Here is an 18,788-nt window from a genome sequence, read left to right on the forward strand (position 1 = left end):
AGGATCACAAAGATTACATTTTCTCAAGGTCAAATAGCTGACAAGTGGCAGAACTGAGATTCAAAGCAGGGTCAATCTGATTCCAAAGCCTGCTACATTCCACTGCTTCCCAGGCAATACCAACTTCTTAAACATTGTCTGTTTTCATTCACCATAGTAAAAAAAAGAGAAAACTGCCTGGCCCACAGCCTGTCCTACTTCTCCACTCTCCCAACTAGATGGAAAAAAGAGACAGAGTTGTCCAAGCACATCCCTGCTCCAAGAACATCAACACTGCCTTATATTCCCCCACCCCCCGTGGCTCTCTTGACTGTTTGCTCGTTGTTGTTTTTTTGCTTGTTGTCTGTCTGGTTTTCTTATTTGGGAGACATGGGTAACCAAACCCAGGATCTCCCATGAGGGAGGCAGGTGCTCAACTACTTGAGCCACATGTGCTCCCTGCTCATTTGTGTTTTTTCTTGTCTGCTCATGGTTTTTGCTCCATGTCTGCTCATTGTTTGTTTGTCTTCTTTAGGAGGCACCAGGAACCAAACCCAGGACCTCCCGTGTGGAAGGCGGGTGCTCAACTGTTTGAGCTACATCTGCTCCCCTTATATTCATTTTACTTTTTTTTCTTTTCTTTTTGGGGGCCTTATAGTCTTTTAAATTGAAGCTGCCACAGGTAAGGGAGGATGTTCATTTCTAACCTCCTCATTGCCCAGACAGGCTCATCTTCCACCTCTGAAAACAAGGGCAGGGCAATGGGAAGAGGAAGCGTCTTGCCTACAAGAGATGCTGGGCTCCTTGCGTCAGCAGCAAAAGGAAGGAAGCTCCATCAGGAGGAGCACTCATAAGTTCTGAGGCAAACACAGTCCCCCTTTGGAAACAGTGGGGTAGGAAGCATCTTAAGAAGACCCTGGACCCATCATTGCTGACTAGTGTCAGACTGCATCTTCAAAAGAACAGAATGAAAACTCAAACAATGCCCTGATATAGGGCAGGTTTATAGAGCTGCTCAAAAATCCCATCAAGGGAAGCAGATTTGGCTCAATGGATAGAGCATCTGCCTACCACATGGAAGGTCCAGGGTTCAAACCCAGGGTCTCCTGACTCATGTGGTGAGCTGGCTCATGCGCAGTGCTGATACGTGCAAGGAGTGCCGTGCCACGCAAGGGTGTCCCCCACGTAGGGGAGCCCCACGCGCAAGGAGTGAACCCTGAAAGGACAGCAGCCCCATGCAAAAAAAGCGCAGCCTGCCCAGGAGTGGCACCGCACACACAGAGAGCTGGCGTAGCAAGATGACACAACAAAGAGAGACAAAGATTCCCGGTGCCACTTACAGAACACAAGCAGACACAGAAGAACACACAGCAAATGGACAGAGAGAGCCGACAATGGGGGGTGGGGGAGGGAGAAGGGAGAGAAACAAGTCTTTAAAAAAAAAACCAGCAAAGAATCTTTAGATCCCAAGGGTCTTATAATTTCTGCTTTGGCTCACTCCCATCCAGACCTTCTAAAAACCCATCAACTACATGAAATAGAGATACGAGGGTTTTATGTCTGTGGCACAATATAAAAGTCCCTCAAACTGCATGGGAATGCTTTTTACTTAGGAGATAAAGGCTGCCCTTTAAAATTATGTACACCTTCACATTTTTGTCCCATCAGTACACAAAAACATATTGACATACTGAGCCTGAGAGTGGGTACCTGTGCTTCGGTGGGGGCGGTGGAGGCACAGGAAAGGAACTGTAATGTTGGGTTTCATTGGCAAATTGAAGTTTATTGAGTTCACAAATTTGGGTGGTTTCTTATTTCCTAGGATGAGCTACCAATGCTTGATCTAGCATTTGAACCCTAAATGCCTTTGTCACTATTGTACAAGTAAGTATAGTCCCTACAAAATGCCTATTGGTTACCAAAGGGTTTGGCTTTCCCACTTTTAAAATGGCACTAAAATCTTCCTCACAGTATTATATGAAATGTCTCAGAGGAAAGCACTTTGTAAGATAAAAAAATATTTACTGCTATTAATATGGATGCCCAGTCTGCATAGTAAACACAAAGGAAGCTTAATCCAGCCCCTCCATCCTCAAGGGGATTGAAATCTACAAGGAAAAAAAGAATAACCAAAAAATTAGAGAACAAGTTTTAAAATGCATACTTATGCATTAAACTGTGTTGCAAAGAATCCATGTGGGGAGAAAATTACGCTAAAGGGCCTGGTACCCTATCTTTATTCAATGCTTGCTCAGTTAATGAATGAGTTCAGATGTGTTTCTTGAAAAATACCCCACCTCGCTGCCCTAGTGCAGGGGTTCTTAACAAGAATTGAAATTCAAAAAAACATTATTTTTGTGGGGACGTGTTGGTGTGGGTATGATATATTTATTACATAGTACACAGTATAGTGCACTTAGTAAGGGGTCCATGGTTTTCACCTAACTGGCAAAGGGGTTCGTGTAACAAAAAAAAGGTTAAGAAACCCTGCCCTAGTGATACCCTACTAATATCTTCACCATTCACAGAAATTTATACCAACACCAAAGGCTCTGATAGCTGTTCATTCTACCACTGCCCACACGTACACCACGGAAAGCACTTTAGCATTTATACAGAGCATCTTTTCAAAGATGTGCTTTTTAAAAAGCATGCACAGATCTTTGAATGAAATGACCCAAAAAATTATATTTTATGATTCTGGAGATAAAAGAACAGTTCCCAAAAGAAATCATTTTTGGAGAAAAACCAGAAATAAGCCACTCTGTGTTAACTACTTCCTTGCCTGCAACCCGATCCATAGTAGATACTAAAAACAAATAATTAAGCCAGACCACAGAAGCACATATGTCAGTTGGTTTGGGGGCGTGACTCATGCCTCCTGAGGCCTTTGAGAGAATGACAGAGTTCTCAGAAACAAAGATCTACACTGGAAAATAAGCAGGGATGACTGACTCTCTGGTCTTCAACCATAATTCTGAAGGGGCCCAGGAGTTTGTTTTTGACTGGCCTTGCTAAAACATTTTGGATATACCTCCCATGCCTCCTCCTTCCTCCACAGTTTGTGCACTGACTACTTTTCCTGCCACCAGTCAGAGTGAGTTTTTATCACCTTGTTCATATTTGTTTTTTACTCAAACCAGTCCTCCCTCCAAATGACTGCTTTAAGAATTTCATGAAGAAACACTCTTTCATTCCCTGTGATAACGACTCAGGCCCTCAAAATCACCCTGCCCTTCCATCCTTTTTATTTTCATCCTCTATTCCTGGTCAATCATTTACCACCCAGCCAATTAACCTAGGAATTAGGTACAAAGAAGTGGAAGACATGGTCACCGACCTCAGGGAACTTCCAATCAGCCACAGCCTGGGCTCTACATAGAGATGGCTATTCAGAAATAAAATTTAACCAATATATTTATTAAGGGTCTCATTTGTACCAGTATTGTACTAGGTCCTTTACTGCCCCCAGCAGGTTATAAAACCATATATTTATCAGGAAACAAAGCATCAAAAATCAACATTTATTTCTAAAGCTTCGAGTTGAGGGAGATGGAGAGAAAAAAGGTTCCCCAAGGAATTCGCTCCACTGATCCTATTTCTTCTCTCAACTTCCTAATGGTGATCCCATGCTTACTTTCCTAAATTTAAAAAAGGACCTTTCAGGGTCAGAAAACATTCCCACATTAAAGAAAGGCAGGATAAGAAAAACTGGAAAAGGAGAATCTTTTTCACACCAGACCAAACTCATAGTCCTAGCTCACACTGGAGAGAAAGGCAATTTGCCCTCTTGCCAGGAGGCCAGGGGAATCCACCAATGATATTTTTTTAAAGTCCTCTTCTTGGGAAACAAGTGTGGCTCAGTGGTTGAGTGTCTGTTATACCTCAATGAGGTCCCAGATTCAATCTCATACTTCCTTAAAAAAAAAAAAGCCCTCCTTAGATTCAGGCTGTTAGTTTGGAGCACATATGTCACCAAAAAAGCCAGAGTGACTTCTTCAAAGCAGTATGGATTCCTCAAATACTACTCTTTTTTTTTTTTTAAAGAAGTCCTGGGGGGGGGATTGAACTCAGACTTCATATGTGGGAAGCAGGCACTCAACCACGTGGACTACATCCACTCCCTCAAATACTACTCTTAAATACCTCACAGGTATTCTCCTGGACTGTTAACTCCATGAGGGCAAGTACTGTGTCTATTTGTTCTTTTTTCACAACTGTATATCGAGCCTAGCGCAGGCATTCAATAAATATTTGTCAAACACATGACTAGATTTACTTCCTTTTGGTTCATTCTGCAACCACCCACCTACCTCCCATCAGCCTGACATCATAGCCCAACCAGATTACCACCTCACAAATTATTATGACTTGAGGGTGGGTGTAAAGGGAGAGAAAGATGGACCAATGAGTGCTTACGAAACCCAGAGCCTGTTTTTCTTGCCATTCTGCTGTATAACAAACAAATTCCCATACAACTAAAACAAGGAGGTAAATAAATGGCCTTCCCACAGCAGTTTCTATCTGGAGGCAGATGAGAAACCAAGGATTGACTGGAGTGTGAACCAACTAAGAGACCAATCATTAACTCTCTAGAAATGTACTGAGCATGCCAAACACAACAGCAGCATCTACTGAACACAAAACTGCTCAGGAAAGAGAGTGTTTCTATCCTGTCTGATTCGAAATATCCAATTAGAGATGAATGTTCATGCTGCATTTGGATGGGTGGACTGACCTCAAATAAAATAAGCCCAAGGAAATCAGAACCACTGTTGTAAAGGGTTTGGGTCTTCTAAGGGATTGGGGGTGGGGAGCTGAGTAGCATGCTCCTAATCATCAGGAAGTCTTACTATACCTAGAATGCTACCAGCACCTGTCCCTGGACCTATCTGAGGCTAAGGCAGGCCCAAAGGCCTGAATTGCAAAGAACAGCACAGAGATGAAATAGTTAAGTTAAGGTCAGCCAAAGCACAACCAAACCTACTTTAAGAATAGTTCTTACTCAGAAGAACTGGACTGAAAGACTGAGACCTGTTTGTAATTTCACTATTAAAGTTAAAACAACAATCATATCAGGAAAAAAATTGAAAGAGAATACAACAAAATAAAATGTTCCCAAAATATCCTTGAACAAACATGAGCTTGTTCCTAACAACATGAACCACACACTTTGCTTAGCTCCATTTAGAACCCCATCCTTTCCTGGGGCAGGCCCAGATGAAAAGAGAAATTGACCACACCAGGGTACATCAGAGCCCTTTCACTCCCTGGGCATTCATTTCCAATTTTTCCTTTTCTATAAATGAGGGAATAGAAGGAGCCTATCTCCAAAGTCCCATCCTTCCAACTCTACAATTTCACGATCTACCAAGTCTCTCTCTTTGCATACTTGGCTTGTCATGCAAGGAGTTTGGTAACACTTGGAAACCTACAATCAAAAATTCAAATCTTCAGATAAGAGTCTTGCCTCACCTCAGCTTTTGAGACTCCTAGGACTTGAAAACAGATTCTGCATTAATAGACAGGACCTGCTCCAAATTCAAAACTCTGGGCAATGAATTTTGGCAGGAAGTTATGGCTCCAATCACACATATTTACACACAGACATACACAGGAGGAAACTTTCTAGAAGACCTGATTGCTGGACTTGGCCAAAGTCGTAGGACCTTGGAGAAGATAATTCAAATTCTCACTTTTATCCATCTTGTTAGGCAAAGGACATGTGCTCTATCCGTATGTTTCTCTGGCATAGATCCACCTTGACCCTCTGACAGGTGGGCCTGCATATGTCGGAGCCTGTGGTCGAATCTAGAGGTAGGGAAATCAAGACCAGCTAGGGAAAGGGCAAAAGGAGACATGCTGTTGCATTATTTCAGTAATATGACGGGCATGATGTCAAACCACCCAGGGGTAGTTCCTGAAGAGGAAATGATACTCCCAGCAGCACCATCTGTTCCTTTTTGTGTCTGGCATGATCTATATTTTTAACCTCGAGTGTAACCTAAGTCCACCTGTTAGCTGTTCTTATGAGCTTTCTTTCTCAGACCTACATTTTAACTGTACTCAGCCCCTCTCCCTTCTCCCTATCTTTCTGGATGTCCCTGTTCAGTAAACATTCTACTCCCCAGCGTAGCAGAAGCTTCTAAGCAGGTGCACAGAACCCTGGCATGGAATTTGTCACAAGGAAAGCGAAAGTATCGAGAACTATAAATTACATTTGATAAGGAAGGTTCTGTTGGGCTCATGATAAAGTTCTCTCCATAAAACACAACTCACTTTAGAACTGAGGCTTCATACTGAAAATCTTTTTTTATAAAGCAGCAGTAAATGTGCAATGAATTTAGGCACTACTGCATCTGTCAACTAACCACAGTTTAAAGGTCTGCACATTTGGAAACAATGCTATTAGAAAGTTCAAACTTCATGAATACAGGATTTTTTTTTTTCAGGGCTATCCTTAATACCATATGACCAAGAGATTATGCTATAATCTTTTCCTTCCTCAAACTGCATAACCAAGTAGAATATTAGTTCCAAAGAGAAATATGGATACAGCTTTTTAAAATACCTCAAGAAATTAGGAAAGTGGATGTGGTTCAAGCAGTTGGTTTCCTGCCTACTACTTGGGGGAGGCCCCAAGTTCAGTTCCCGGTGTCCCCTAAGAAGCAGCAAGCAAGACAGCTAGCTAGCACAAAAGGCTGGAGTGGTGAGCTGACACACCCAGGAAACACAGCCAAAGGCAAAAACAAACAGGGAGCAGCAGTGGCGGCAAGCAATTGGGAACTTCCCTCCCACATAGGGAGGTCCTAGGTTCAGTCCTAGCGCCTTCTAAAAAGAAGACGAGCAGACACGGAGAGGAGACAGCAAGTACAAACAATGAGGGGGAGGGAGATGCTGTGTGTGAAGAAATAAAATAAATCTGTAAAAAAAAACAAAACAAAAACATATTTCCACACAAAAACTTGTGCAGGGATCTTTATGGCAGCACTATTCACAAAAACCCAAAAGTGGAAACCATCCAAATGTCCATTAACTGATGAATGAACAAACAAAATGTGATATATCCATTTAATGGAATATTATTTGACAATAAAATGGAATATGGATAAACCTCAAAAAAACATGCCAAGTAAAAGGAACCAGTTATTAAAGTCCATATATTATATGACTCCATTTATATAAAAAGCCCAAATAGGTAAATCTATAGAGACAGAAAGTAGATCAGTGGTTGTCAAGGGTTGAGGAACTGCACCAGAATGGCGAATGACTGTTAATGGGATTTCTTTTAGGGTGATGAAAATGTTCTAAAATTATATCATAGTGATAGCTGTGTAATTCCACTAACATATTAAAATCCACTGAATTTTACACTTTAAATGAGTAAATTTTATGATCTATAAATTGTCTCAGTAAACCTATTCAAATAAATCAATAAATACAACAAAATAAAACGTCCCCAAAAATATTCTTGAGCAAAACTGGAAATCCACGTGTATAAAGGAGGATATTTGAATCACCGTACATTTAATCCACAGAATAGTATAAAGCTGTTAAAAAAATAATTATAAAGCCTATGTGTCATCACGGAAAAATGTTTATGGTATAATCCAAAGTGAAAAAACGCAGAATACAAAATAGAATGAATAGGGACTGCCAACTAAAAGATCCAAGAAAATGGAATATATGGAAATGATTGTGTTAAGGTAGTAAAATCATGTTGATTCCCATCCCACCCCCATATTTTCTAAGCTTTTTGCAGTCTTGTCCCAGTAAATTGACAAAAAATTCCCCTCAGACTTCCCTTAGACAGTTTGCCTAAACTATTACAATTTAAAATGCAAAATAAGCAGAACCACCATGTTCCCTTTTTCAAGTGAGGGGAAATATCCACCCACTTCTTGAGTTCAAGTAAGAAAAACCTAAAGAAGGGTTAGATAAACAGGCTCCTATCCCATTCCCAGAAGCCAGTTTCATTTTACTGGCTTTGTCAGCAACTGAAGCCTAGTCTGGCCAAAGGAAATTTCAGCAAGGACAGTCTATATAAAGTACAATTCCACGCTCTGATCTTAAACTTCTGTGGGTGAAGGCAAGTTGGATTTTAAAAGATTCGACATTCCCCTGCCTTAAGAAAGGATGGTAAAAAAGGGGAGGCTGAGAAAGAATCCTATTTACATCTCTTCTCTGAAAGCTTGTGCCCAATCTCCAGCAGCAGCAGAATTCTAAACCAATTAATTTTTCACCATCAACAATCCTATAAGTAATAACTGTCAGTCGCCAACTTTGCCATCTGCAAACCCGCTGAGAACCCTATCACTCTCATCAGGAATACCAGGCTAACTTCCCCCAAGCAATGGGTAGGTCCTTGTCCATAAATAAATAAATAAATACACACATGTAAAGTGTATGTGTCTGGAGGGGTACATTTCTACTGGGTAATTTTAAGGATCTACTAACACTGGCTACAGTAACAGGAACTACATCTGTTTCTGCTTGAGAAAAATGCTTCAGTAATATCCTGTTTCTGAAGTACTGCATGAATTCTTGGCATGCAACCTTCAGATGTTTCAAGGGTGGCTATTTTCCTTTCTGAGATGTAAAAGCCGGAGAAGAAGAGTACATCACAGGCAACACCGAAGTCTGTGAAATCCATTTCTGTTCTCACTGCAGTTGCTGCATTTCCTGCTGTTGCTATACCCAATACCTGCACAGAGATTCAACTGTCCCCAGCCCTGACAGAAGCACAGGTGGCTCTTCACGGCTGAAGAGACCCAGCTAAGAATCACTATGAGGTCTACCAGCAGAGTGGAGACTTCCACACTTGCTTAAGAACCAAAGGATGAGACAGCAAACGGAGAAACCCTGCTGGTTTCTGGGCCGAAGAACTAAGAGAGAAAGAAATAAGACACAGCCACAGACACATAAGAGCACAAGAAGAAAGCACCCACAGGTGCCTGACAGATTCTGCTGCTAAAACCTAAGCCTTTTAAGGCATAAACCTCTCTTTCCCCAGCACCTCATTTTTTTTCAGAGAAAAGGTGAATACAAAGAGACAGGCATCCAAAAGAACAAAAGCCGCTGCCCCCAGCAGGGTGGGAGTGAACAGATCTTAAGGTTCAAGGGCGGTTACCACCAGCTCACCTGAAATTAGTTTAGTACCGTTAATAGCTTCAAACCTCCATCACAAAGCCCCCATTCCCAACCTCCTACTCTACCACTAGCATGGAAAGAGCCCTCCTCCCACGTTATAGGTGATACAGTCTCACTGGTCTAGTTTTCAAATTTCCGGCGAGTGGCCACAAACTTAAGAAAATTACTTTTTAAAAAATCAATCCAATTACTGAAATATCACTAAGATGAACTATGTGGATGACCCCTAGATTGAAGCCATCTTGAGGAAAACCCAGGAGAAAAAGTCTCTATTATCATATATGCATTTGTTCCAATGCTCACCCTTAAACTAAATGCCCTAAGCCTCAGTACTAAGTCTGGGACAAAGCAACATTTTTCTAGCACATTAATTTCTGACCCTAAATGGTAAGCAAGGTCTTTCAAAATTAAAATACAAAGAAAGACACAGGGCTCCTCTGTCTATTTGCTCCTTCTCATCTTTTCCTACTGCTATAACATTAGACCACTGCCAAGAAAATGTCCCCCAAAAACAAGACTCCCTGGTACAGAGGAGGAAAATTGAATTCTGCTTTTTCAGCTTCAACCTGACCACATGTCTATTCAGGTCAGCAGCATGCTTCATGCATGGGAATTATACAATTTGGTTTGGTGGGTCAGCTGACATTCAGGAGTCAAAATGGGCATTGCAGGCCTACAAGTGAGCCCTATGGCCCTACCACTGCCTCTTGGTGAATTCTCCCTTGGTAACTGGGAAACCAGAGAGGAAACACAAATGCCTATGCTTTCTGGCCCTCCCTCACTGCCAGCAAATAATTCTGCTTTAGACATTCTCCCCAGTTCACTTCTACTCTGGTACTGAAATAAGGAAGATTATGTGGCTAACTAATTCTTTTTAAAGATACTCTAATTATCCTAGCTAAGAGATGATACCAGTAGCAACCTGGCTGTCAGAATAAGCTAAAGAAACTAGAAAAAAAAAAGAAGAAAGAAAAGAAAAGGTTTGAAACAAAAAAGCAAGTTTTAATCTGGGGGGTAGAAAGGCAGGAAGGGAGTGAAACAACATTAGTAGTTATAAACTTGAAAGATCTTACTTTTAAGAAGCCAGGTTCTTCTGGAGGGTACATGTGCATGGTGCATGTGTGTGGACAGGCACACATGTTGTAGTTGTAGAAACTGCTGCCCCAGGAGGAGCAAAGAAGGAAATCCCCTGTCCGGAGATGCACCATTACATAAGAGTACAAGTTCTGTCACCACACAATGAAGGGCCAGGAAACAAGACAAAATGCTGAGGTCTCTTCATCCACTAGCTTGAATCTGTAATACCTCATTCTACCTTCCTTCCTCTTCTCTCTATCTGGCCAAATTCTGGGCTTTGAGAAGATAGGCCGCAGCAAATAGTCGAATTCTGTCATCTAACAGTGGGCTTGCTCTAGGATTTAAACTGAGCACCCAGGAACCTGCCCCTGCCTAGGTGTGGGTAAGGACTTGTTTTCATATGCCATTTCAACAATGGTATCTAAAAAGTCACTTGTGGACAGAAGTTCTACCTGTTAGAACTCACACCAGTACTGTCATCTGTTGAATGCATTGGGTATAAGTTCCTTAAACTACAAGTGACTGTCAATGAAAGCTAACAACATAAACCCAAATAAACTGAGTATCTGCTCATGAATTATAACAAATGTACAATACTCACACATGGTGTTAATAATGGGGGGTATGGAAAAAAAAACATACCAAATGTATGTTATTGGTAATAGTTTGATGATGTTCTTTCAAATCTGTAATGAATGTTCCACAACAATGTAAGGTGTTGGTGGAGGGGTGTTGTATGGGAATTCTGCACATTAAGCATTGTAAATTCACAACTTCTCTAATAAAAAATACATATATGTTTATTAAAGGAGATCAAGAAAGTAAAGTTCTTTGCAAAAAGCTTGATATTTAGTACCAAGAACATTTCCTTCTTACAGCTATTACTATTACTCTATTAACATCTTTACTGAAATGTTCCCATCCTCTCCCCCTTCCTACCCATCCCCTTCCCCTTGCCACTGTGAAAATTTTCATTTCTGGGTAACATGCATCTAGCTAAAAATGCAAGGCCCACCAAATTCAGAACTCAATGCCAAGCACATGTCTCTACTAAACTCTATTAGATGATGAAAATTTTGGTGTGGAATTCCCAAAACAGAAAAGGTGGATGTGTGTGCATCTGCGAGCATACATCATTCAATTATTCATGTTTGTGTGTATGTATGCATATGTATATATGTATGTATGTATAATATATGTTTCAACCAGAAGAATGAAAAAAGCAAGAAATGAACCGATCACTGTGAAGGGTAAAAAGACACATTCCCACGTCTGTACATCTACAAAGGATTAAATACCTCGCGTTTACCTGAAGTGGGTTATTTTACTCACTGCATATCCGTGCAGGACACACACAAGCCCAGTTAGCAAGAACAACAAAGCCAGGCATGACGCCTGCCACCGAAACTTCTGTGGCCACAAGAGTATTAGGTCTCTTTGCTGAAACATGAACTTCCCTCTAACGAGTCAATGACTTGATTTAGACGCTTCTTTTCTCCTGGTCCTCCTAACTACCTCCCCTTCCATATCTCCATACAGGTAACTTTTTCCACTTCAGCAGACTCACAATCACAACCCTGCTGGAAGATAAGACATACACTAATATCTGAAATCTCTACAAACAAGGAATACAAAAGGAAATGTGTATATGCGTGTATACACACACACACACACAAACAGGAAGCGGTTTCGGTAAGTCTCAGCACAGATAATAAGAAGTTTTTGGACCTAAAGACCTGCCGAGGCGCGTAGGCTCCAGAAAGTTCGGGCGCACACACACGGGCTCCAGGATTTCCTCAGCAAATCCACCATCGCTATACCAACTCTTTCCCAGAGCAGGACCTAGAAGCTTTACGCGGTTTGTGGGTTAAAAATAATAGTAATAAAAAAGACAGGCCTCTGCCCACCTCCTCTCCACCTCCATTCAAAGTGTAGTTTCCACTCTTAACTTCCAGGATGGAACCGCGACCCCGCACGCCCCATAAGGCCGGTCTCGGCTCTGCTTCGGCAGCGACGCGGAACGGCCACCACGTTTCCGGGTGGAAATCTGCCGTCCGTTTCTCCTCTGGCCTCTGCACAGCCCACGCCGCCACCCCGCAGTCCTGACCCGACCGCCCTCCCGAACCCGCATCGGGCCCGGCCACACCAGAGCGGAGCTCCAGGCTGCGCAGCTCGCGGCCGGGCGGCCGATGACAGCGGGGCCAGCGTGCGGAGACGCGGGATGCAGCCGACACCGGCCCCGCGCCCCGTTAGCGGGCCCGGCGCGCAGGGTACACAATGCCCGACCCCGGCCGACCCCGGCCGCCCCTAGCCGCGGTGACAACTCACCCAGGGAACCGCGCAGCAACCTCCGCGAGGGGGGCGCTCTCAGCTTCCGCGACGCCGGGTTCCGTCCGGCCGCCTGCGCGCGTCCGCAGCCCTCTCGGGTCTAGGCCAGGCCCTGCGTATCCCTGTCTGGCTCGCGTCGCTCGGCGCTACCAGAGGAGAGGCAGGCGACGAAGCTGTCGCCGGCTTCGGAGAATGGAATCCTGTGGCGGCAGCTGCTGCTGTGGCGCCCGCGTCACTGGCCCAGCTGTACCGCGAGGGCGGGGGAGGTACCTCCGAGGCGGGGGAGGGGAAGGGGCGGGGAAGGGGCGGAGCCAGGCACGCACACAACAAGCGCCGGCGTCGCGGTGCCCGGACCGCTCCGCAGCAGCCTCCACGCAGGCGCCGGCGGCCGCACGCATGCCCTCTGGAAGGCGGGACTGGGGGCGCCTTAAAGGGGCAGTGTTACCGATTGCGCTGTCGGGAACCCGGCCGTAGTGCCAACTGGGAAGGCGTTTGCGGTGCGCTCCCCAATTCTTTTCCTATTATTATTTGCACTTTCAGGGCAAAGAATTGGATTGCTATCAGGTTGCCTTATTAGCTCCAGAATTAGCGCCTGACTTATCCATGCGGCAGGCCATTATCTCCCTGTTAAGCAGGACTTCTCAAACTTGGTGCCTGGTCTACCAACCTCAAAATATCCCAGGGGCGGGTGTAAAAATGCAGATCCGGGTCCCCACGCCCAACCGCCCAACCTTGGTGATTCAGGAAGGCTGAGGTAGCCTCTGGCATCTCTACTCTAACACGCGTACTTAAGTGATTCTTCAGCACATCGAAAGCACACATCTTAAGGTTGAGAAAAATGGAAGTTCAGAGGAAGGACCGGCAGAGCCGGGGCTAGAACCTCGTCAAACTGCTAACTTTATTTCCCTCCTGGGGCTATTTTCCTGCACGTACTAGGGGCAGTTTGGACACTGAATAGCTAACTTGTTTATGGTGATCTCTCTGCTGCCCTAAGAAAGAAGTCCTTGGTGTATGTATTTACAAGGCCTGTGGCACCTTGAGGGCGATGATTGTGCCTTTTTATCTTTGTGCCCAGAGCCTTGCACACTGCCTGACGCAGAGGTGGTCAATAAATGTTGAGAAGCTCCTACTAGAAAATCAGGCAGAGCTCGCGTTTCGATCCACAGGCTGCTTAAGTCAGGCAGGCCCCTCGTCCCTTCTGCACTGTGGACAAGATACACCCTTAGGGCCTCACACCAGGCCTAGTTCGAGTAGTTTCTCTGGAAAAGCTCAGTGCATTCACAGGTCCTGTCCTTGAGGTAGCTCTAACTGGCCGGCAGAGTGCCCTCCCCTTCCCCCAGGCTCACACACCCTCCCCCAGAAAACCTTCCCCTTCCGGCCCCCCGCCCCCCAGAACCCCGGACGGGCTGCTACCTTTTCTGAAAGACTTTCCTTTCTCTGCGGTCTTCCTACTTGCCTTCTGGGTCGAGGCTCCCTCGAGAAGACGAAACCCCCTTCCCCCAACTCTTCTCGTTTCCCCCCTCTACTCGGGCTACGGGTTGAAAAGTAAACATCAGCACTGCCTAGATGTGCAGTGAAGCTCAGCGACAGCCTGTGTGGGCGGCAGGAACACCCGGAGCGGGCCCAAGGCTCAAAGGGGACGAGCGGCGAGGAAGCAAGCGAGAGGGTGGGGAAGGAACTGGAGAGAATAAGAGAGGAAAGGGAAGAAAGCAGGCATGGAAGCTCGGGTCAGGTCGTCACTGTGGGCAGCTTGGTGTAATGGGAGATGAGGTAGATGGGGCATCAGAACACCTGGCTTTGCATCCACGCCACTTGACCACTAACCCCAGCTTGGTGACCTCATGCAATAGCCGCATGAGGTACAATACTCGTACATCAGGAAAATGGTTTCCGAGAGCCTCTACAGATCTGTTACTCACTGATGTGTTACTGATGTGCTAGTTACTACCTAAAAATCCTTTCCCAAAACCCCAGTGTCCACAGAATGAAATCCAAACTCCCCAGTGTGCTCCCCCAGTCTAGCCCAAAGCCTCTTCACTCCTCCACACGGCCCACACTCCAGCCTCCCCATACTTCCTGCCAGTCTCTAACAAACTTGCTACATTGACCTCTCAGCCTGTGCCCATACTGTTCTCGCCATAGGGGAATGCGCTCCCCACTTACCTGTCACAACCTTATCGGAGAGGTCGGTATTATCAGCTCCCCTTCTACCCTTCTGAGGCACTTTGGTTGAGCCTCAGTTTAGCATTCATTTCCTTTCTGCAGTGTACTGCCAGTGTCAGGAGTTTCTTTTTCTCCCTTGGTAAATGCTGGCTTTCCCACCCCTCCTCTCCCAACCACTCTTTTGCCTGCCTGAGGTTCCACTGGCTTCCGCATAAAGGAGAAAAAGCCCCTGTTAGGTTCTGCTTATGGGCCTTGTTCTTCTCACCTGCAAAATGGGGATGGTACTCTCTGGCCTAGGTTAAATATTATTTTCATGCCATTAAAGAGATAATTCCTAAGTTGAGGGTCAAAATTTTAGATTTAGAGTCACTCAAATAGAGGAACCATTGGATTTTTTAATTATTTTTTTTTGTTTTAGCAGCTTTAATGAGATGTAATTCACATACTATATGAATCACTCATGTATTTACTTATTTATTTTTATGAATCACTCATTTAAAGTATACAGGTCAATGGTTTTTAGCATATTTACAGACTTGGGCAATCATAACCAGAATCAATTCTAGAACATGTTCATCAGCCCCAAAAGAAACCTCATACCCATCAGCAATCACTCCTCATTTCCCCCAAAACCCCTCCTGCCCTAGGCAACCACTAATCTACATTCTGTTATTCTGTCTTTATAGTTTGCCTATTCTGGACATTTCATATAAATGAAGTCATACAAATTAATTGTTTGTATCATGCACTAGTATAATGAATTTTAAAACCAGAGCTAATTTTTAATTTTCACTTATTTCTTTAGTTTCTGTCTTGTTCTAAAAGAACTTTAGATGGCTTGTGAAACTAATATACCTGTATCCTTCCAGATTTCCAGTACACATTTTAATACTCTAAATCTAGGAAAATGCCTTGGGGGTTAGACTAGCACAGGTTGTTGATGAGCAGAGCAACCAACTACCCCAGTTTGTCTGGGAATAAGGAAGTTCCGGGACATGGAACTTTTGTAATAAAACCAGGATAGTCCCTGGCAGACTGCCATGGTTGGTCGCCCAAGTGGTGAGAGTCAGAGGGCATGGTATTCCTTCTTGCTCTCCCAGACATCTGACAAGGAGCTTGTGCCATTACCACTTACAGGGTAGGACGGAGGAGCTGGGATCCCTGAAAAAGAGGTAAGTTTAAACTATATGGTATCTCTGTTGCTATCAATTTTACTTATAATAACAGTAATGACAGCCACTCTTTATTGAGCACCTATTATGTGCAGGTATTGGGTAGGAAATTTATACACATAACCTCTAATTTTGATGACAATACTGCAAGTTAAGTACCATTACACACCATTTAATACGTGAGGAAACTGAGGCTCAGGGAGATTTTTATGACATTAAAATCCACTTAGCATTATGTTGCAAACCAGAATTCATTCTTGTTTGTCCCTTCCAAAGGTCACACTTTCCAAATAAACCATAGGACCCCTCCTACCTCCAATAATAATAAATTGCTTTTACCTATCTCTTGATCTTTTTAAAAATGCTTTTTTGCGCACCAGCTCATTTTATCCTCACAATATCCCCATCAAATAAAGAGACATTATAATCCTCCATTTTACCTATAAAGAAGTTGAGGCTTTCTACCCGTATGGGAAAGCCAATGACTGGTTTGTCTGACAGCATACAGAAATTAGCATGGGATTTCTTGTTTCGATTCAGGATTCCTTGGGCCGCCTTCAAAGCCCTGTGAAAGTAAACCAGCTTGACCCCAGGGGAGGCAGAAGTAGTATTCAGACCACTGTCACCACAGAAAGTCAGAGTCCAAAATGAGTGGGCCAGTCAGGGCTGGGTCAGCAGGAGCTGAGGGGCAGCTCCCACTCTAAGGCAGAAAGATCCGGAGCTCAGGTGGTTGTCTGAATACATGAGGTGAGCCTGTGCCATCACCTAGGGAGCCCTCCTTGGAACCTGTCAGGAACCCTGTGAGACCCAGGCCTGGTGACCTGGGTCATGATTGGCCACAGGTTTTGCAGATGTCAGAGCTCAAGGCAGGGCTGTCCAGAACAGCTATGATTCCCTGCACACCTGACTCTTGGCTCCAGCCCTAAAAGTTGTGCACCTGAAGCTGCCTGGCTAGCAAGTATATGAGAGAGGAAGATCCAGCCTCTCCTGCTTTTCTAAAGCGTTCGTGAGTCATTCACAATATTTTTATCCGTGACACAGACCTGGATAAAAGTTTGGCACCATTTTATACAGGAGGAAAAACCAAGGCAGAAAAGGGAGCAACCTGCTCTTGTCCCCAGATGGTAACCCAGTGGGAGAAGAATGCCCAGATCCCCCTCCTCCACATGTGCCAGCCAGTGAGATTACCTCCTTCTCCCCCCTGCTCTTTGCCCAAGGACTGGGCAGTGACCCTGGGAGGCAGCCAACAGGGAAGGAGGAAGGTGGTGGGGACAGGTGATGCTGAAAACAGACCTGAGACTCTGCTAGATACAACCAGCCCACGAGTTCCACCCGCCCTGCTCCCCATCATTTAACACTGCATTCCCTGGCAGACTTTCGTCTTCTGGGTTGCCCTGATGGTTCATTTTCCTGTGACTTACCAGTTGGAGAAGAGTACTGTGCGATTGGTCCTGCAAGCTCTGAGCTGTGGTTGGAGGGAGGGATAGAGTGCTCCTTCCTTCAGTCTGTCTGGGGAGGGTAGGGCTGGGCTGTGACACCGCAGCAGCCCCTGGCCCTCAGAAGGGCTCCAGGACCTGTTGGCTACCCAGTAGGGTCAGGTCTCCTTCTGGTGTCATACTCGGGGGCCAGATACTCCTATCATACTCCAAGTATTTTAAAGGTGTTAAGACAGAACCCAAGGTGCAGCTTTATGCCCTAGGCATGTTAATCCATAAAACCTCCAATTTATTAAGTATTTGCTGTCTGCCAGGCTCTGTACTAATGGCATTACAGATATGGTCTCATTTAAACCTTGCAGTAACCTGTGGAATAAGTATTAATGCTATTATTTCCATCTTGCAGGAGGAAATTGAGGTGCACAGAGGTTAAGAATAAGGCCAAGGCCACAGTTACCAAGTAGCCCTTAGGGACTACAACTGCAGTTTGCACTGCAAAAGGCAAATATGATTTTTAAAATGGGACCACAGTGAGTTACAGACAATGTTGTACTGGAGTCTGCTCGTACTGTCTCTCAAGAGCCAATTATTAAATTTTCAGGATTTTCGCAAGTTGTTTGTTAAAGAGCCATATTTATAAATTAAATTATCTACATAGAAAATTAAAAAGTAGGAAATATGCAAAACTCAGCACTTCTTAATTATCTTACTACATTTCACTTTTATCTATGTTCTTGAGGTTCCATATGTCTATTGTGTGTGTATGGTGAAAATCCTATGCAATATTGTGCTTCTGTTTCTACTTTACATCCAGTGACATCACATTGGTAGCTTGAAATCAGCTATGGTGGAAGTATTTTACATCACCGAAATGAGCAAATGCTACAGATCAGTCCCCACCTCCAGAACGAGTTGATAAACATTTACCAGCAAGGGGGAGTTGAATCCAGCATGGGTGACCCAGGCTAGATAAGCCCAGCAGCAAAGCCAGTGACGGAGTAGGGAACACTCGTGGCACCCCTAGGAGGCAGCCAGACCCCAGAGATTCTCAGGGACTCTATCAGGGAAGGGGGGTCCACAGGCCAGATGAGCCATGTTTGATGCCCAAAAGATGTGTTGGTTCTGTCTGCCTCCACTGAAGTGCACCATGAGATTTTTTCCTTTTTTGTAATTTCCCCCAGTAGAATTGGGTCCCTCATACCAAGGGAAAAGAAGGGACAAAATCCTGAGAGGAGAAAAGAGCCTGCCTGGAAGAAGGCGCTACTCGTCCCCAGGCCCTTGTGCATGCCTGACCTCTGGTGGTGGGAGTGAGAATGCAGGCCTCTGCCCTGTAGCCTTTCAGGAAGTCTCAACTCCTTTCCCTCTGCAGTGCACAGCCACTGTGCTCCTGGCATGGGACGCAGGATAACAGGGGAAATCCTTGTGGGTCAGACAGATGGACCATGGGCATATGGACCTAGGCCCCTGTGGATTGCAAGGATTT

General features: G+C 44.6%; 1 protein-coding gene across 2 annotated transcripts in view; it reads right to left on the reverse strand.

The window, feature by feature from the left end:
- Window positions 1-14,038, reverse strand: part of SUSD6 (sushi domain containing 6) — a 122,193-nt gene extending 108,155 nt beyond the window's left edge. The window contains exon 1 of one of the 2 annotated variants that reach the window (XM_058293211.1): window positions 13,948-14,038. The gene's annotated coding sequence lies outside the window, so the exon portion shown is untranslated. Of the gene's footprint in view, window positions 1-12,534; window positions 12,826-13,947 lie in introns of those variants that run through there. The other variant, XM_058293209.1, reaches the window with a different exon arrangement.
- Window positions 14,039-18,788: the final 4,750 nt, after the last annotated feature.

This window comes from Dasypus novemcinctus, chromosome 3 (genome assembly GCF_030445035.2).
Source record: "Dasypus novemcinctus isolate mDasNov1 chromosome 3, mDasNov1.1.hap2, whole genome shotgun sequence".
Lineage (NCBI taxonomy): Eukaryota > Metazoa > Chordata > Mammalia > Cingulata > Dasypodidae > Dasypus > Dasypus novemcinctus.